The sequence below is a fragment of the Marmota monax genome, unplaced genomic scaffold (assembly GCF_021218885.2).
Source record: "Marmota monax isolate L192 unplaced genomic scaffold, Marmota_monax_Labrador192_F-V1.1 WCK01_AAM20220418_F8-fsc00002, whole genome shotgun sequence".
NCBI lineage: Eukaryota > Metazoa > Chordata > Mammalia > Rodentia > Sciuridae > Marmota > Marmota monax.
Genome location: NW_026693571.1, coordinates 38,460,270 through 38,481,970, shown reverse-complemented (window position 1 = coordinate 38,481,970; position 21,701 = coordinate 38,460,270). Strand labels below are relative to the sequence as shown.

The following is a 21,701-nucleotide window of genomic DNA, read 5'->3' as shown; positions in this document are numbered from 1 at the left end:
AAAAAAAACTCACTCATTGAAAAATAATGAAAGTTCATTGAAGGAAAAAGGAAAATGTGAGATGACGGTTTTATATTAAAAGAAAATATATATGAGTTTCTGAACTCATTTTGCCAATGTAATAATTAATCTTAAATAATTTTTTTCCAGAGAAGAAATAAACTTTAAATGAATACACCTCCAAATAGGATTAGCTTCAGTGATAAATACACTAAGGAGAAAGCACACAATACAGACACACATTAAAGAATATATGAAAGTGCCAGGAGATCTGCCAGTCAATACAGTGAGATCCTATCTCAGAGAGAGAGAGAGAGAGAGAGAGAGAGAGAAGATGATTAGGGGGGGTGCAGTATGATTTATAGTAATTCCTATTGCTAAGAATATGTTGGATGCTTGATATATTAAGGCTATATAGTTTTTAAAAAGGGGACAGATGTTATCTTCAATTGTTATGTATTAGCTACATTTTCCCCTTACGTCCCTTAAAGGTTAATTCTCAAACAGACTCTCTTTGGTCCTCTCCTTAGCCAAACCCCAAGTCTTCTCTAGACTTATGATTCCCATTCATTCATTCATTCATTCATTCTTCAAATATTTAAGTATCTCCCATGTGCTAAGCAGGTATGAGTAATGAAGATGTAGCAACATGCAAGAGAGACAAAAAATTCTTTTGGCTTCACTGAACTTATTTCCAGGGGAGAAGATACATAACAAACAAAACAAATATTTACTACAGCAGATGGTGCCAACTGCCAAGAAGAAAAAAATATAGGAGGAAGAAAGAAATGACTAGGAAGTCTCATTTCCTTAATCGAAATGTAAATAATTTTTTTAATTTTAAGAACATTTTTTAAATATTGAGAGTAATGCCAGCAAAAACATGTGTTGTCAGTAAATAAAAATTTGAATTTTTTAAATGAAAAGTTTCAAATATCTGCAAGAAAAGAGTATAATGAACCCCTATTTACACACTTATCACCTATGATCAATACTTATTCAAAATAGTGCCAGTACTGCTTTATCTTTGATTCTTTTTTAAGGTATTTTAAACCAAATCCCAGGCATCATGTCAATACCATTCTCGCCCTCATACATCCTTATGGATCTTTAATTTGGCCAGAGCCTTTCATACTCACAAAATCATCCTACACACACAACAAATTAACTGTACTTCCACGATCTTAACTAATAAGTCAATATTTTTTAACTTTTCCAGAATGTCTCAAAAATGTCTTTTCTACCTAACTTAATCTAAACAGAATCTAAAGGAGAATCCCTCCTTGCATAAGGCTACTATATATCTTAAATCTTAAAAGCAACTCAATTGGTCCTCTTTTCTCCCATGTCACTGACTTTCAAAAATCATTTTAGTTGTCTCAAATTATGTAACTGTCCATGTGGTTTTGTGTCATTATCTTGTAGCCCAATCTCCCATATTTCCTACAAATAACTTTTGATAATTAAACTCCAAATTCTAACCTCATCAGAAATATAATTAACAAACACAGGAATTCTAACTCCGGAGAAATAAAAATTTAAGTCTACCAGTAATTTTGAAACACTTGTTGAAAAAAAAAATCTGAAAAAATTAACACGGTGCAGTAGCTCAGAAAAGACAGAAGAGGGAACTATAATATTTAGGAAGTCCACACTAAATAGCATTAAATTTTACTTTAAATTTCAACACTGAATTTCAACTTAATGATGATTCAAAATATAGTAATTATTACTTTTACATATCTCCTTCCAAAAACCAAGTAAACAAAATCTAGAATCCAGAAGAAAAAATTAACATCCACTAATAAATAGTACACATTAACAAACATAACCATTTAAACTTATTCTAAAAGTACACCTCAAAATTCCAAAATAATTTTCTTTAATAATAAGCTAAATGAAACTAATGTATGTATTTTTGCAAAATAATCATTTTAATTATAAAATCAAAATATTTAAATGAAAAGGGAAATCCAGAATTTTAAAGCAAATATACTTTTTTACATATCTGTTCACACGAAAGAAAGCTACAAAATGTCTTTCTTTAGTGATAAAGGTATTTCAAGAATAAATATATGCAGTCTACCTAAGATGTTTGCTCAAAAAATGTTATTGAAACATTAGTGTAATTTATGTAAAAATATAACCATCACACTAATTAAAACTACTTTATGCAAGTACAGATAGAACAACAAATTTATACACAAGCGATTGTTACCATACCAACATAAGACAGAATAGAGCTAGTATAAACTATAGAATTTAGGTAAGCTTTTTGTATCTAACAAGGATCTCCTTAACTCCAGTTTCCACTAACATATTCCTCATTTCCTTGGGAGCTGTCAACAGTGGCAGCACTTTTAACATTCACACTTCCACAATCATTCTGTTTATGAGGATTTGGGTGTTCTCTTAAAAAAAAAAAAAAAAAAAAATTTCTTGACCATGCTTCTGACTTTCTTCTGGGTCCTTATCATCAGGGTCTTTAACATCCATGTTTCCTCCAACAGTGTTCTTTGATGATTTCACCATCCTCTAGAATGGTATGGTTTTTCTCTACATGCCTCTCTCTCTCTTCTGAGGGCTCACAAGCAAAACCTTTAACATCTGTTTTTCTACCAATAGTAAATGCAAAGCAATCTAGGCTTTCTCTTTCATGTTCCTCAAAACCCATTCCCCAATTTCAAAGCCACTCCACATTTTTAGGCATTTGTTACAGCAGTGCTCCACATATAGGTACCAAAATCTAAAATTTAGCTTTCTATGGCTGCTGTAACAAATTACCACAAACTTGGTAGCATAGAATAGCAAATTTATTATCTTACACTGTTCTTAAGGCCAAATATTCAAAATCAGTTTAACTGAACCAAAATCAAGGTATTAGCAGACCAGTATTCTTTCCAGAAGCTCAAAGTTCATCTCTTTCCTTGCTCTGGTTAGTGCTTAGAAAGCTATCTGAATTCCTTAGTTCTTGGTCCGTTCTTCCCGCTTCAAAAGCACATCATTGCAGCCTGTGCATTAGTCTCCCATCTCTTGCCTGCCTTGACCTTTTCACTCACTTATGAGGACTCTCTGATTACACTGGCTTGCCTGAATAATCCAGGATAACCTCCCCATCTCAAGTCCTTACTTTAATCATGTATGCAGAGTTCCTTCAGCCATGTAAGATAAAATACACAGTTTTTGGAAATTATAAGGTGGACATCTTTCAGTTTACCAAAATACAATACTAAAAGCACAAAAGACAAAAGTAAAAGTATAGACTGTTCTTCAGGAAAACAATAAAAGACTTTTGAACTTAAGACACTGTTTAAAAAATGAAAAGGCTAGCCACAAACTCAGAAAAACTTGCAAATAGTTGTCCAAAGGGCTTATATCTAGACTATATTAAGTACTCTCGCACCTCAGTGACAACCCCCCAAAAAATTTTTTAACATTTGAGAAAATGTTTCAACAAAAGAAGATACAGGAATAGCAAATACACATAGGCAGCAATGTGCAACATCATTATTCATTAGGAAAATGAGAATAATGCCCCAATGGGATGTCATTACCTAACCACTAAAACAAGTAAAATTAAAATAACTGACCACAACAAATGTTCTGAGGACTCTGAATGACTAGATGCTAGCAGAAACACACTGTTAGCAGTAAGATACAACCATTTTGGAAAAGTTTGGTGATTTCCTATAAAGGAAAACATACACCTACTGTATTACTCTGCCATTCCTCTCAGGAGAAATAAAAACATATGTCTACATAACAACTGCACACAAATGTTTGGGTCCTCTTTATCCGTAACAGCCAAAAACGGTAAACAACCCAATTTAGCAAAAGGTAAATGAAAAAAGGTTAAAAAAAAAAGGAATACCCAACAAAAATAAAGTATTAATAGTCCATGTAAAAAATATGAATGAATCTCAGATTTATTAAGCAGGAGGAAAGAAGCCAGACTTGAGACACATTATCTGATTCTACTTATATAACATTGTAGAAAAATAATTTATAGTGACAGAAAGCAAGTTAAGGGTTGCCTGGGAAGGGAGAAAAGGGGACATTACAAAGTTACAAAAAGGCTTTCAAGGTTAATGTACACACTTACTACCTTAAATTTAATGATGGTTTCATGTGTACATAAATAAGTCATCAAATTATGCATTAATTATATCTCAATAAACCTAAATTTTTTAAATTAAAAACTTAGAAGATGAATATGAGGTAGAGAAAATAAAATCTGAAGCCTATTTTTACGGTAGAATCCTAATAAACAATCTGGAGACAAATGAATTAAAGAATCTAAAATACACTTAAAAGATAAAAGCTATTACACAATTATACTGTAGAATTTAGGATTCCCAGATGCAAGATGAAATTGAATGATACTCAGTTTCCAGTGGGATTTTTTCCCTCTACCCCTACCCTCTCCATGCCTATAAGAAAAGAGAGCAAATGTTCAGGAAATTATCAATAACTTGATATTTAAAACATTCATATTTCTAAGCAGACTGACAAAGGGCTCAAAAATAAACTTTACTGGCGCAACTATTTTCACCCTCTGGAAGACAATCTAATCAAAATTTTCACTTGCCAAATTTTGACATTCTGAACTCAAGAGGTAGACAATATGTATCCACTTAGGTGACTAAAAAGAATGGATCAGCTGTCCATGATCCATCATAGCACAGAGACACTATTAAGAAGTGAACACATCTGAACTCCAGGCGAGACAAACATTTCTCAGCAAACAATATTATATTGGGCAAATCATGTCATATACAACCATTTACTTAACTAAAAATGAGAACATAATCATACCATGCTGGATTGCTACCACAGTCCCATCTCTACTTTCAGAGAATCATATAGTCGGACACACAGGGAATTCCATTCTAAAACAGCTCTATTAAGAGTGAACTTTTAAGGGCTGGGTAGCAAAACCCTGGAGGATATTTCAGCCCCTTCATAATTTGGTGGTCAGCCACATAACTGGGTAGAAATGATACTCAGACGTATGGCTCATTTCCTCTGATATTATCTTGCTTTCAGGGTTTCTCTCTACTGAAGTTTAACTGTTCTGTCAGCCCCATGTTCTGTCTTCAGATATCTCAAACCAGTTTTTGGCCACCCAATCCACATGCAAGTTGAGAAATGTACTCAGTCAAAAAAAGAGGCAAAAACAAATCTCATGTGGTTCATTTCTCATTCAAGAGCATAAGTCACATAACAATCAGAATAAGAAATTAAACTGGTCTTATAAAAATGTTAAAGATATGTGCTTAAGCTGGTTGCAGTGTTACACACTAATCCAAGCATCTCAGAGGCTGAGGCAGGAGGATCCAATGTTTCAAGCCAGCCTCAGCTACTTAACAAGGCCCTGAGCACCTTAGCGAGACCCTATCTCAAAATAAAAAGGGTTGGGGATGTGGCTCAATGATTATGTGACCCTGAGTTCAATCCCCAATACCAAAAAAAAAAAGATATGAACTTAATAATTCAGAGGAAATTTTTATTTACTCCATAGCTAGAATTACAAAAATTCAAAATACTTTTGCCTACACATAATCTGCACAAAATTAAAATCAATAAAATTCTAAATATCTATTCCCTCTTCACAGAAAAGATAAAAAGAATTTAAACTTAAAAGGCAATCATTAAGATATGAAATCACATGTTAGAATTACTGTGATAAATTATTAAAAAAGACCCTTCCTTTCTCCAGTCCAAAAAACTAAACATAAATTCACAATACTAATATTAATAAACAAATCACAACACAAATAATATTTTCACTGTAACACATGGGATCAAACATAAGGTTTGCTGAATACAATTAGCTGAGGAATTGAAGCACAAATACAAGAATAATTGCTTCCTTTGGGCTTTCGCTGTCAAACACAGAAAACGCCCGTGTTTTTTTAGTCCTATGATAATTAAACCCTTGTCATAGACCTAGACTGTCAATGAATATTTATTTAAAAATAAATTTGTAATATGACACCAAAAGTACAAGAAACAAAAGAAAAAAAAACAGATAAACTGAACTTAATCAAAATTTAAAACTTCTGGACTTCATGACACCATCAAGAAAGTAAAGAGGTAATCCACAGAATAGGGGGAAATACTGCAAATCACAGATCTGGTCAGGGTCTAGTATTTAGAACATATAAAGAACATTTATAATTCAACATTTTAAAAGACAACCCAGTTTTAACTGGTGAAGATTTGAACAGATATTTCTCCAAAGAAGGCAAACAAATGGTCAAAAGCACATGAAATGATGCCTACCACACAAAAGAAAGTCATAGAAAAGAAAATTAAAATCACAGAGATACTATTTCTCACCAACTAGGATGACTAAAATGTAATAGACGCCTATAAGGATGTGGAGGAACTAGAACCTTCACACATACTTGGTGGGAGAATAAAATGGCACAGTCATTTTGACAGTTCCTCAAACACTCAAAAAATCATCCCATTACTTGGAAAAATCCACCCCATTTATATAGATCAAAGGGCTATTTGGTATTTGTTTTGTATTGTTATATTAGGTTTGTCTGAACTCAAACTGCAAACAATGTCTCCTTTATGGTATGCAATAGCTGATTTTGCTTAAGTTTTTTCACATTGTAGCTGTTTTTTTTTTTAATAAAACCTCCCTTGTAATATGTTCACAAAAGAAATAAAAACATATGCATACAAAAACTTACACAAGTATATTCACAGAAGAAGTATTCCTAATAGTGAATACATCGTCTGATGAATAGATAAACAAAATGTGGTGCATTATATATATATATATATATAATGGAATATTATTCAGTCATAAAAATGAATGAAATACTGATACATACTACAAACTGAAAATATTTTGCTAAGTGAAAGGAGCCAGACACCAAAGGATAAATATTTTATGATGCTATCTTTATAAAATGTTCATAAAAACAGAAAGGCTACTAAGTGCTACCTGGGGCTGGGAGGTGTGGAGGTGTGAAGGTGTGAGGACATGACAAGAGTGATGAAAACATCCTAAGCTTATGTAGTAGTAATGATCCTACAAGTCTGGATATACTAAACTATCACTGAATTGTATACTCAGGGAAGAATTTTCTAGCATGTGAACTGTTATCTCAAAAAAAAAAAAGTCACTCAAAATTAATAAAGTTGCAAAAATGAAATGTGAGTCATAAGTATATGTAATACAAAGACAACTGATTCCCTCTAACTGAAATATATGCATCAATAGGGAAAAATGACAATAAGTCATTTTTATACTTAATACGTGCCCGGAAATCAGTTACTACATTTTAAAGTAGTAGAAATCTGCTTAACAATTTACAACATCATTTGTTCCTAAAAATGTTATACTTATTTTATAAATACATAGTAAACATAATAGTATAATTGTTGAATACTTAAGCATCCACAATGATTATTATGGTTTTAGAAACAATATTCGGTCAAATATGTATTATTGCAAAACACATTAAAAAATAATAAAAGAAACCAATACTTATCCTTAAATATTTCTTCGTATACATACAATTATAATCTCTTTTAGCTAATCAAATAAACCTATTTATCTCTAAAAATCTTTTGACTATATTAAAAACAACCTCAAACTATGACACAATATTATCCAATGTCTCAGCACTTTCTTCCTATCTTTGAAATATATTTCATCACTTTAAAATCTATCAAGATTAACTAACGCATTATTGCGTCTATATAATCATCATAGCACATAAATCTAAAACACTTTTAGTTGAAATAAAACATGCTGAGATTAACCAATCTTTAGTAAAAAATTAAGTAGTAAAAGCTTTATCTAATAAAATCCTAAATTTATGAGATGCTTTACTATAGGCCCATAAAATTTTTCATATTTTAATCCTGGAACAAAGAAATTGGGATAATCCTGACAACATTAATGGTTGGTACACTGCAGCAAATGGGACCTAATAAACAAAACAATGGATGGCAAAAGAAAAAATCCATACTAATTTTGGCAACTAAAGGAGAACTACTACAAAATCCCAAGAAGGGAAAATCCTGTTTCATTCATAAAGTATTACCACTCCTTACCCACTAGAACTATTTCTTTTCAGGACTTCCTAATATTTAGGCTGCACACCAAAAGAATGTTCTGGATACAACATGTAGAAAGAATCAGAAGCAGATCAGAAAAGGCATAGAGAAAAAAATTCTAGAACTCAGTTAAAAATTAAAAGCAATATAATTTATAATTGTAATTTAACACTGGTTATTGTAAATGTCCTTATATTGCGTGCATAAATTTAACTAAAATTCAAAGTGTATAACATGGAGTTCAATACTTACCAATTACTTAGATAGCCTTTTAAAAATCTTGCTGATGGTAGAAATTCCCTAAATAAAAAAATAAATAAATAAGTGAGAAATATTTTTTCAACTTCAGAATTATACCTACTCTGTAAAATCTACCCAAGAATTCCATTTAATATTTGGGTTATTTCTTTATGTATAACACTATAAAACCCAAAGCATATGCTGAAACTTGAGCATATAATAAAAATTTTATATACAAATTTTTCATAATTTTAAAAATAATTTAAATTTCATATGCAACATATGGAAAAGCTGATTATCAAGACACTGGCAGCATTTACTAGAACACAGAAAGAATGAGTTCTGTCACAAATAAGACATAAATAATTAAAAAATCAAGGGAACAGTATACTAATAACTTCTTGGAGTATCAGTCATATGTTCAATTCTTTCTAACACTGAATACACACTGTCATATTCTGGTACCTGGCGACACCTTTTAAGTAACACCTAAACAATGTAACAATAAGTTCTACAAAGCAGAGCCAATGAAATGATAAAATATTTTATAAACTCATTGTGATTTTATCAAAAGGTCAAAATGAGGAAGCATTTTAAAATCCTTTCTATGTTAATAGGTAAACAAAATACCTTGTCCATAATAAAAAGAAACATGTAAAGTGGCAAATGAATTTACTATTATAAAAGTTAGCTGTAAATAATTTCATAATAAACTTTGAATACAAATCTTTTCAATCAAGTCTCAAGTCAAATTAATCAAAATTTAAGAATAAAGGTACTACAAAATATTTATGGAACTCTAAGTGTTTGCCAAACACTTTACTCTGAACTGAAAAAAAACTTGTACAGACTTTTTTCTGAACACTTCATTCCTTATAGACTAAGTCATCTGCTTAAATATAGCAGCTGCATTTGACTGCACATCCCAATGTTTTTAAACCACCATTATGTCTCCTCAAAAACAAAACACAGCAAGTAAGGCAGAACATAATGTTATGAAATAAAACTGCCTCTTTCAGAGTCAGGAAAAAAAACTGTTTAAAATTTCCTTTTAAAGAATCACCAGAATAACAATCATCTATCTTAATAGAAAATGTTACATTACTAGAAACTGCAGTACCACATATAAAAATAAAAATGTTTTCTTGAGTAAGCCTTATAGATTTCCTATGACTACTTCTGCTAAAACCAGAATCTATCAAATCAACATCTATCCACAGACCATGGACAAAGGGAAAAGAAAAAGAGAGCTAAACATAAAATTGTAAAGCTGCTAAACGATGACAAGAGAACACTGTCACAACTTTGAGCTGGGCAAGGATTTCTTAAACAGGACACAGATAAACAAACTGGATTTCATTACAACTAGGAAGTATCTTTTTAAAAAATAAAAATACAAGCTACAGAGTAGGATAAAATATTAGCAATATACGTGTCCAACAAAGGACTCATCCAAAACATATTATGACAGTTTAAAATCAACAAGAAAAAGACCACTCAAGGGCTGGGGATATAGCTTAAAGGTTGCTTGCTTATCATAAGGCCCTGGATTCAATCCTAAATACCACAATAAAGAAAAGAACAAAAACACAAACATTATTAAGATACCCAAAAGATCAAACAAAACTTCAAAAAAAAGATCATGAGAAAAAATGCTAAATATTACTGATCATTAGAAAAATACAGATTAACCTCACAATGATATATACTATCACCCACAATTTTTTTTATCTAAAAACCCGACAATAACAACTATAAGCAACAATATGCAGCAACTCATATTCTCAAAAACTAGAGCAGAAAAGTAAAATGGATCAAACAGAGAATGTTGGGAAGTACCTACTGAGACTGAAAATATAATTCCTAAAGACCAAGCAATACCACTCTCCTAGTTATACATGCCCACAAAAAGATATGTTCAAGAATTATCACATCAGCATTATTTTAAGAGCCCAAAACTGTATATAATCCAAACATCTAACAGCATTAGGATGGAGAAATAAACCACAGTATATTCATACAATGGAATCCTAAACTACAGTGAAAATGCCACATGTCAAAAACTCAGTGTCAAAGAAGCCAGTGCAAAGAAAAAAAAAAAAAAGCCACATACTATCTGATCTATTCTTATAAAATTCAACAATAAACCAAACATATCTCTGTTTATAAAGTAGGAAGAGTAATTAATTACCTTTCTTGTGAAGGAATTATTGACTGGGACAGGACACAGGGAGACTTCTGAGAAGTTGATACCTTGATCTGGGTTGGGGTTAAAAAATTGTGTTCACTTTGTAAAAGTACATCAACATAGAAAAGTTCACTTATACTTTTCTGTATGCATATAATGCTTCAATGTCTTTAAAATTAAAAAAAAAAGACCAAAAATTACTTCTCAATAACTCTAGGCCATCATACTAATAATATGTAACTCACTAATTCGAAAATCTCAAAATTTCTTAACAATGTATTCCAATTTATTTCTATTGATTACACAAAAGGTAATTTAAATATGGCTGGTCATTTTATACTAGAAAGTTTAAAAGCAGTTTCAATGCAAATATAAATTTTGCCAGCAAAGGATTCCTTATGATTTTCTATCACTGGTTGAGTTGTCCCCTATCTGAAATGCTTGGAATCAGGAGCATTTCAGATTTCATAGTTTTTCAGATTGTGAAGTATCTGCATTAACTTTACCACATGAACATTCCTAACCCCAAAATCCAAAATCCAAATACTCTAGCATTTCAGATTTCATATTTTCCAACTGGAGATGTTCAACCTGTAATAATACAGAAAACTATATATTTTTCTAATGCTTGTCCTAAACAAACTCAAGTTAAATTTATAGATATGTGATTTTGCACAAATATTTTTAAATCATTAATAGCTAGCTTGAACACTGGTTTCAAAAGCAACCAGATAGCCAAGCCAGGCATTCATAAAAACACTAAAGCAAACTTACTAGACACTATTGTTTAGAAAATCTAAGACTTTTTGATTGCTTCCAGTCTCCCTCTATTTGCCACCTTGAGCCCCTACTTGTGTGCCTAATCTTAGGTGGTCTACCTATGACACCCCTGAGCAACAACCTTGGTATTCCAGGTGACCCCCATTTTCACTCTGACAAGATTAAAGAAGTTATCATGAGCCAGGAAAAATTTGCCAAACTGCTGGCACAAGTACACACTGGTTGGAAAGGAACTGCTTGCAGAAGAAAGGTGGTTCATTGAACCAAGATTAAAAAAAATAATAATAAAAATTAAAAAGCTTCAGTTGTCTTTAAAGAAGTTAAGGGTAAACAGTATCCTCTCTGGTATGAAAGAGGTGAATATGTTTACAAACCAAGGAACAATGATCCACTTTAACAACCTTCAAGTTCAGGCATCTCTGGCAGAAAACACCTTCATATCACAGGCCATGCAAAGATAAAAGCAGCTGTCAGAACTGCTACTCAACATCTTAAACCAGCTTGGTGCAGAAAGTCTGACTGAATTAAGGAGACTGACTGAAGCACTGCCCCAACAATCTATGGATGGAAGAGCACTACTCGATACTGGAGAGGAGGAGGGGCGGGGGCGGGGAGGAAGTTTCAGATCTTGTATAGAATTTTAATAAGATTCTAAAAATGAAGTAAACTGATTGGAGTCAACTTCAGAAGACCAATAAAACTTGAAGAAGTTACTGGGAGCTGCTATTTTATACTACAACTGTTTTTTAAAATTGTTTATGATATGAATCTGATAAAATCTAGATCTCTAACATTTTTAAGCCCAAGCCCCTTGAACACTGCAGTTCTTTTCAGCTTTCGTTTATACCATTTATTCTATGCAGCTAATTAAGCTGAAAAAAGCCTGGTAATAATTCTTGAAACAAAGGTTAATGGAGTTCTTTGACTAGTTTAAAAAAAAAAAAAATGAAGACTTAGATTTTTTTTAGACCATACCTTTTCAAGAAAAGTGTTCTACATCTATTGAAAAATAAAAAGCCTTGCAAATAAGTCTTCTTATAAACATAAAATTTTTGTTGATATTTACAATGGTACCTATGTAAAAAACATAAAAAGTTCCATTTCTTCTTATCTACCTTTTCAATTATACTGACCTAATCACTATTTCTTTTTAATCTAACAAACTTCTATTCTTTTGTCTAAATTAAGTAATTTGATTAATCTTTTATTAGATTTAAATAAGGATTTGTGACTTATTACAACAACCTGTTTGTCTTTGGCTGACAGATATTTTTTGTTGTTTTTGTTGAGTCTATAACAAAATTCAGGAAGGAGAGGAGGGTGGCCTAAAGGCCGGAAAGGTCAGTTCTCTTAATAATTCCCAGAGGCTAGAAATTTGGTTTCCCCTCAGATTAGCACCCCTTCATGGGGTCAAACCTCATTTGGTATCAAAACCTCACAAGAACTTTCCTGAGTCTTGGGGTTTGTTATCTATATGAATCTAGCTTGATAGAGAGCTCCTTTCCTAACATGCAACAGCCAGAAATCGTAAAGTTCCTGAATAAAAAAAGGCCAGCAATCCAGTTAGTCCTGAGACACAGTGAACAAAAGAAAAACCACTGTCAAACTAATTTTTTTTTTTAATCAGTCTAACTCCACATCCCACCCAAGCATGAAACATGCTTCTTTAAGGTTCTTAACTTTCTAAAAGATTTGTTTTTACCACAAATAAAGTAAAGTAACCAACATGGGCAATCTTTGAACAAGTACTAATATTAAAGGTACTCAAGAACAAAAAGGGGGAAATCCCTTCTTTATGAGAAGTTTGTCTTATCTTCCTAAAAGAGAAGAACCAACTTACTGAATGTAAAGGAAACTTCCCCAGAGAACGTATTTCTTTAAAATAAAAAAATTTTAAAAATTAAAAAAAAAAAAAAGACTAGAAGGACTAGGATCATGGTTCATGATTTAAAGTCCACTTTGAAGCCAAGAGTGACTAAATGAAGTCAAGACAACAGGTCCCATCCCATACTTAAATAGTCCACAGAATCAGATATGGGTTTATTAAGAGAAATTACCTAATTTTATGATTTCTAATAATAATAAAAATACCAGAGAAGACTAAAAGGATGTAAGCAAAGCAATCTTCCCCTAAAACAAAAGAACCACAATGAATTCAATGATTACACCCTGTTCATCAAGCAATAAATCTAATGAAGACTGTTTATGAATTATGATCACATAAATACTATTTTAAAATCTAGCATCTTTAACAGGTATTATGTTACAGTTTACAGAAATAAATTTTGATGTGCTATTGCACAGGCAGGTAAAGTTAACAATAGAATATACTGTTATTTTCAAAAAAGTTAAAAAAATATTTTGAATGCTTCCACCACAAAGAAACAGTAAATGTTTGAAAAGGTAGATATGCTTACCTGATTTGAACATTATATAATATATACACATACATGTATCAAAATATTACATGATACCCCATAAATATTTACACTTTTTATGTGTTAAATTTTTTTTAAATTAATAATAAAAAGAATTTAAATCTAGCATCTTTGAATGGTGTTCATAATTTATTTTCTTAAGAGACTGCTATTTTTTGTTGTTTTCAATTTTAAGTTTTTTGAAGCTACACTGGTAAATATAAAAGAAGGGAGTCCAACTCATCAAGAGTTCTGGCCACTAAAAATATTAAATGGAAAACTCCAGAAATTAATAATTTATAATTTTTTAAAATTTTTATGTGGTGCTGAGGATCAAACCCGGGCCCCACCAGCGCTAGGCGAGCGCTATGCGGCTGAGCCACAATCCCAGCCCCTAATAATTTATAATTTTTAAATTGCAAGTCATTGAGATGGGTGATGAAATCTCAAACCCCATTCTTCCTGAAATGTGAATCATCCCTCTTTTCAGAGTATCCATCCTGTGTACACTTCTGCCCATTAATCACTAAGCAGCCATTCCAGTTATCAGATGGACCAAAGAACTGGTATCCCCGTGCTTATTTCCAAATAACACCTTATTTTACTTAATAATGGAAGCAAACCCTAAAGTAGTGGTACTGGCAATTCAGGTATACCATAGTAAAGCCATAAAGTGCTTCCTTTATGTAAAAAGGTGAAAATTCTTAACTTTTAGGGGAAAAAAAACAATACAGAGAATTCAGTACTATCTGAGCTTTCACATATCCACTGGAGGTCTTGGAATGTTTTCCCTGTGGATAAGAGGGACATATTACAGTTACATGGAGATCCGATCTTGAATTACCTGGGAGAAACATTAAAAACTGCTTCTCAAATTACCCATCACCCATTTGATTTAGTCTACTTACAATATTTCATAAATCAATCCAGTACAAACAAACCAATGTTTTACTTCTACCTTACACAGAATTGAATTTCATTATTTTATATCCTTCAAATGTCTTTTAAAAATCTCATGCCATAACAAATTTTTGTAAAAGATGTAAATTTTCACTTAAAAAAAAAAAAAAAACATGCAGCATTTCTATTTCTTTAACAAAGAAGGCACAGCATTTGGTGTTTATCCCCAAGCATCTGGCTTGATTGCTATAAAACCGCAAAGGAATGCTTACACAGTACCTCAATTTGAAAGGAATTCCTCAACTTTCTCATAGACACTCCAGCAAATTAAAAAGTAAACTCATGGTACTTTTAAAAAATATCTGATTTGTTCCAATTGTCCGAACAGTAACAACAACAACAACAAAATCAACATAAGTTATCTGCATTTCTACATAATTACATTCATAGAGTTTTGCTCTCATGTTTTCTCTGACACTTCCACAAACCTTAAAACTGTATCTAAATTCCTCACAGTTCTCACCAATTGCAAATTTTCAAAAGTACTTCAAAAGTCTGTGATCTACATCTTCTGCCACATTCATATTCCTTAAATTAATTCAAGCCCCAGCTGATCACTAATTTACTACAATAAAATACTGGATGAGTTCTAATCCCCTTCCTCCCCAAAAAATGACCTTTATCTAGAAACATAAACTGCTGTCCACCTTGATATTAACAGGTTCTGTAATAAATTAAATCTTTATGGAGTCCTAATATCTCACATAATCTCTTAAGATTACACTATTCAAATTAAATTAACAAAAAACAAAACTGAGTAAACATATTAACTCTTAAATCCTGTACTACAAAATTCAACACATACTGTTCTAAAGAACAGAAGAGTTCTACAAAATCAAATCCATCTTTACTATTTAACAAACACAGCAGAGGGATGAAGAGCCTATAGAAATTTATTTGAAATAATAGTTAGTAAAAGGCAACCACAGAACCAAATATAATTATGCCCTGCATTAAAATGTTTTGGTCAAGAAGAGATCATATGTATAAAGGTGGTCTCACAAGGTCATCAGAGAGCTAAGAAATTCCTAATGCCTAATAACACTGTAGCAGTCTTAGTGGTGTAGCACAACACATTACTTAGGTTTGTGGTAATGTTGGTGTAAACAAACCTTACTGTGCTGCCATGCTAGTAGCAGCCTTGTGTATTTTATGTTTGTACCAAGAGGCCAAATTCAATGACTGACCTCTAACATCTAGGTTTGTGAAGTACACACTATCACATTCGCACAATAATGAAACCTGCTACTGCTGGATATTTCAGAACATATCCGTCATTAAGCAATGGATTACTGCATTCTAAATCCAAGTACCCTTAGAAATTACCCCATTGGCTACAAAGCAATTAGGATATAAGGTCTAGCTTATAAGAAAATTAAAAATTTTTCTCTTTCCATTCAAAAACAAATTATTCCTACCATATAATAGACATTCTCTCCAAGTACACATAAAACATTCACCTAAATAAAATAAGCCTTAACTCATTTAAAAGAATTGAAATAATACAAAATATATTATCTGCTTACAATGGAATTAAGCTAAAAATGAGTGACAGAAAATTAACTGAAAAATATGAAATATGGGAATTCAACAACACATCTAAACAACCTGTAAATCAAAAAAGTCTCAAGGGAAATTAGAAAATATTTTGAACTAACTGAAGAAAACAATTACAAATTACGGAAATATATAAGATGCAGTCTCAGCAGTTCTTAGAGGGAAATTAATAGCCTTAAATGCCTATATTAAAAAAGGAAAAGAAAAATAGCACCAAATCAGTTAAGTGCCCACCTTAAGAAAGTGTACAAGACCAATGCAAACTCAAAACAAGCAGTAGGAAGGCAATAATAAAGAGTAGAAATCAACGGATTAAGGCAGAACTACAAGAAGAAAGAAAGAGAGGGGGGAGGGAGGGAGGGAGGGAGGGAAAAAGAAAGAGGGGGGAGGGAGGAAGGGAGAAAAATAAAGGAAGGAAGAAAGAAAGAAAAGAAAAAATTAATAAATACAAAAGCTAGTTCTTTACATTCATAGAGTTATGCTCCCATGTTTTCTCTGACATTTCCACAAACCTTAAAACTGTATCTAAATAAACTTGATAGAAAACCTTCTAGGCAGCCTAACCAACTCATAAAACAAGAGAGTAAAATAAGACAAATTGTCAACATGAGGACTGAAAGCAGAAATATCACTGAAGACCTTAGAAACATTAATAATTAAGGAATACTTTATGACTACAAATATATGAAGTAAATCATTTCATCCTGAAAGATACAAACTGCTAACACTTAAGAAAAGTCAGATAATATGAATTGTCATATATGTGTGTATATATAAATTATCCTATTTTAGACACATATATACATATATGAAAACAAATTTGTAGTTAAAAACATTTCAAAAAAGAAATATGCTCCAATGGTTTCACAGCAAATGCTACAAAACATTCAGGAAAAAAATATCAATTAAACATAATCTCTCTCCAAAAATAGAATAGTTCTCAACTCAAAATAGAAAAAAAAAAACATGATATTATAAGTAAACATCAGAAAATAATCCCTTATGAACATATACAAAAACCCTCAACAAAATATAAGCAAATCTAATTCAACAATATAGAAAATGAATAATAAATATCTCATAGCCAAGTACGGTTTAACAAAGGAATACAGAGCTGGTTCAACATTTGAAAATCAAACAACGTAATAGATTGCATTAACAACCTAAATAAGAAAACTACATTTCAAGCTGCAGAAGAGACATTAGACAAAATCCAACATCCATTCCTGATTAAAAATACTCAGGAAAGTAGGAATAAAATTTAAAAATTTCTTTATTCCAAGTCATGATGACCTACAAAGAAAATCCAAAGAAAAAAGTCGTAGAACTAATATATAGTTTTGACAGGTCATGAGATACAATAAAATTCATTGTATTTTTATATACTAGCAATGAGTTGGTACATCAAAAATTTTTATGTATGCATGCATGCATGAATATGTAACAACAAATTCCATTGATACATACAACTATACTGCAATAATAAAAAATGTGGGGAAAAATTTAAATGCAGTAGCAGCTACAGGAGATCAAAAATAAAGAAATACTTATGTATATATCTATAAAATATGTTTAGAATTTGTAGGCTAAAAACTATTAAACTAATGATAATAATCAAAGACCAAAAAAATGGAGAAATAGATTCAGAGATTGAAAGTCTATCTATTGTTACAATATCAGTTCTCTTCAGATTGATATGTAGAATAAAACCCAATAAAAATGCAAGAGGAACATAGTCAACCCTCTGTAAAAGGGGAATAGAGAGAGGGGTCTGGTTCCAGGTGCAACCCCAATGGATACCAAAATCCACAGATGCTCGGCTCTCTCATAAATAGTACAGTATTCGCAGCACCATTAGCTTTCCATTACTTTTAATGCCCAATACAATATAAAAAGTTGTGATTCGGTATTGTTTAGGGAATAATGACATGAAAAAATTTTGCATATGGTTCAGTACAGACTAATTTTTCTTCTAAATATTTTTGATATGAAATTGGTTATATCCACAGATGGGGGGGGGCCTGTGGATACAAAGGACCAATTATTTTTTAATTATCAACAAGCTGATTTTTAAATTTACATGGAAAAACAAAGGGAATAGAATATTCAAAACAATGTACGAAAAGAAAAAATTAGGGAAATTAACACGAATTTCAGTAATAACCAGAAAGCTAAATTATTCAAGACAATGATATATTAAGCGAAACAACAGACAGTAGTTCAATAAACAGAATTAATCCAGGAATACTTACAAATTTATGACCAAAGTATTGGTCAAAGATTTTTGACCAAAGTACAAAGGTAATTCAATGAGGGATGATAGTATTTTCAAGAAAGAGTGTTAAAACAACTGGATATCCATAAACAAAAATAATGAATTTGAACTCTACCTCATGAGTTACACAAATAGAAATGTAAGGTAGATCACAAATCTAAATGTGAAACATAAAATAATAAAATGCCTAAGAAAACAAAGGAAAAATCTACAATATGCAGTAAGGCAAAGTTTGTAAAACAATTCATAAGAGAAAAAAATTAATAGCTTCTTTAAAATTAGAAATGTTAGCTTTGTTAAAGAGACCTAAAGTGAAAAGACAGATCACAGGCTGAAAAAAATATATTTGCAATCACATTTCTGACAAAATACTTTACCCAGAATCAAGTAAGAACTCTAAACAATAATAAAGCAAACAAATTGGTACTTCACTGTCCTCTCTAAGACAGACAAATTAGAACTGTGTTCTCATGGGGAATATTGCCAGAAGACAATATAGAAATGAGTAGAAAATACCATTAGGAAATAATTCTCTGTGATACTCCAAAGTTTCTGTACCTCTTTGAAGTAAGAAACTCACTGACTTGTGCTCTGCACTCTTAGGATATTTTCCTAGTAAACAACCTTGAAAGAAGAGACAGCATCTCTCTCTACAGCAAAGAACAACATTCTTACCTCCTTTTATAAACCATTCAGGTTCTCAAGACAAGGATTCCTCTCCTGTTACGCAATGTACAATGAGTCCTATGGCTCTACTCACACTGCTATATGGGAACTGGGGCACAGGAAACTGGCCCCCAAACAGCTAATATGTACTCTTAGCCACTGCTATCACTTGCTGTAAATAACAAATTATCCTTCAGTTTCAACTCAGGAGGCCCATGTCTTCTACCAGCATCCATTAACAATGGCTGAAACATTTATTAAGCTTGCAAAAAAAGTGCAAAAATCTCAAGACTCTTCAGAGTTCTTACCAATGGAACTCTAAATTCCAAATAAAAAGTATACAATCAATATTGAAAAAAGATTCCAAAAAAAAGCTATTTGGAAGAATATTAGCAGTCACCTCTGCTAATATTAGTCAGAATTATCACCTCTGTCACCAGTGATGCTCGCTGTTTCCCTTTTCCCTTTACCCTCTCTGAATACATCATATGGTGGTGGGGGCTGAGGTACAGCAGTGTAGCGCTTGCCTAGCGCATGTGAGGCCCTGGGTTTGATCCTCAGCACCACATAAAAATAAATAAATAAAACGAAATAAATAAATAAATATCATGTACACTGTAAACCTTACAGAACCAAATGAAAATGCCTCAATGCAACTGCAGTTAATGATCGAAAAAAGATACAATAAAAGTACTTGAAAGGAGAGATATTAAACTAGAATAAAGGAAAATAAGAAAATAAAATAAGCCCCCCAACGCTCAACCACTATATATTTATATTTCGAATTTCTGAAATGTCATCACAGCATTGCCCAGTTTTGCTTATATTTTTACTTCTTTAGGGTGTTCTTAAAGTTGATCAGGTCAGTAAGAATCTACTGTGTTATATTACTTGTCTTGTTGATCTCGTGTTATGTCTATAACTTAAGAAACAAACAACCTTTTCAAATTTGATTTGTTTCTATAGGACTAAAAGGACAAAGTTTTTCTTTTTAATCTACAAATTCAAATATCTAACTTTGTGTAACATAACATGAAATAGAAAGAATGACTACAAGATTTTTTTCCTCTAATGTATTTGATTAAAAATCATTCCTAATATTGTTTTTCATTTATACAGCTATAACATTTCCAAGCGCCTAAGACTTTTCTTTTGGACAGGGAATGGGAGGAATGCCAGAAATTGAACCCAGCGGTACTTAAACCACTGAGCCACATCCCCAGACCTTTTTTTTTTTTAATTTTGAGATAGGGTCTCATGAAGTCCTTAGGGCCTCCCTAAGTTGCCAAGGCTGATTTTGAATTTGCAGTCCTCCTTTCTCAGCCTCCTGAAATACTAGGATTACAGACATGCATCATGAGGCACATAAGACTTTTAATACAGATTCAAAGAAAGAGCAAGAAATCAGCAAAGTTAAGTTTTTCTAGTGCACTGGAAAGATTTTTCACAAGTAACATTAAAAAAAAAGAAAACAACAACAGTACTTTTAGAAACTATCCCATTAAGCAATTACTTCCCATTCTTCTCCTGTCCCTGGTAAACTCTATTCTCTGGCTTTATAAATGTGCTTACTCTAGGTACCTCACATAAGTACCTAGAGTACTTACACTCTAGATATAAATACTATATACCACCATCATTTGTTCTTTTCTATCTAGTTTATTTCACTTAGCATAATGTTTTCAAAGTTCCTCTGTGCTGCAGCTTTAACAAAATTCCATTTCTTTTTAAGGCTGAATAATATTCCACTGTTTTTATATGCCACATTTATTTTTCATTTGTTCATAGATATTTGGGTTATTTCCATCTTTTGATTATTGTGAATATGCTGCTATGAACACTGGCCTGAATTTCTGCTTTCAATTATTTTAGGAACACATTTATAAGTAGAATTTCAAATGATTTGGTCATTAAAGTGGCAAACCTTTTTACATAGCAGATATAATTTTTCTATGTTCCCATCAGCAAGGCATGAACGTTCCAATTTTCTCTGCATACTCACCAACACTTGTTATTTTCCATGTATTTTATAATAGCCAAGTGATCTCTCATGGTGGTTTTGATTTCTACTTCCCTAATGGCTAATGTTGCTGTGCCTCATTATGTGTTTGTTAGCCATTTTCTGAAGACATCACAACTGGATTAATTTTGTTGTTGCTGCTGTTGAACACGTACTTTAAGTTTGAAAAAGAAAATTAAAGGAATAGAATGCTCTCCAAGATAAAAACCTCACAATAATGTAGTTAACCTAGTCACTGCTATTCTCTAATTAAAGGTCTAAAATAAGGCTTAAAAGCAGTAACCTAATAAACAATAAACAAAGTAGTAGTAAATCTGGTTATATAGCTATTAAATATACTAGAATGTGGTACTGGTGACGGTGGGAGTCCTTTTAAGCAAGCTACTTTAGAAGACAGTTATGCATAATCTTTCATGAACTGAAATGTGCTGCTTAGAAATGTAAATAACAAATATATGTTTTATATATACTAATTTTATCACAGACTACTTTAAGAGTGAAATGTATCTTTTA

General features: G+C 31.9%; 1 protein-coding gene across 9 annotated transcripts in view; it reads right to left on the bottom strand.

Annotated features, from left to right (window-relative positions):
* Positions 1-21,701, bottom strand: part of Fbxw7 (F-box and WD repeat domain containing 7) — a 185,734-nt gene that overhangs the window by 116,558 nt on the left and 47,475 nt on the right. For 4 of the 9 annotated variants that reach the window (XM_058583914.1, XM_058583915.1, XM_058583911.1 and 1 more), the window contains exons 2-3: positions 10,517-10,584; positions 8,338-8,385 (exon numbers count right to left, since the gene is read on the bottom strand). The exons of 2 other annotated variants lie outside the window; for them this stretch is intronic. The gene's annotated coding sequence lies outside the window, so the exon portion shown is untranslated. The remainder of the gene's footprint in view (positions 1-8,337; positions 8,386-10,516; positions 10,585-21,701) is intronic. 3 more of the 9 variants (XM_046458930.2, XM_058583912.1, XM_046458928.2) reach the window with 1 other exon arrangement.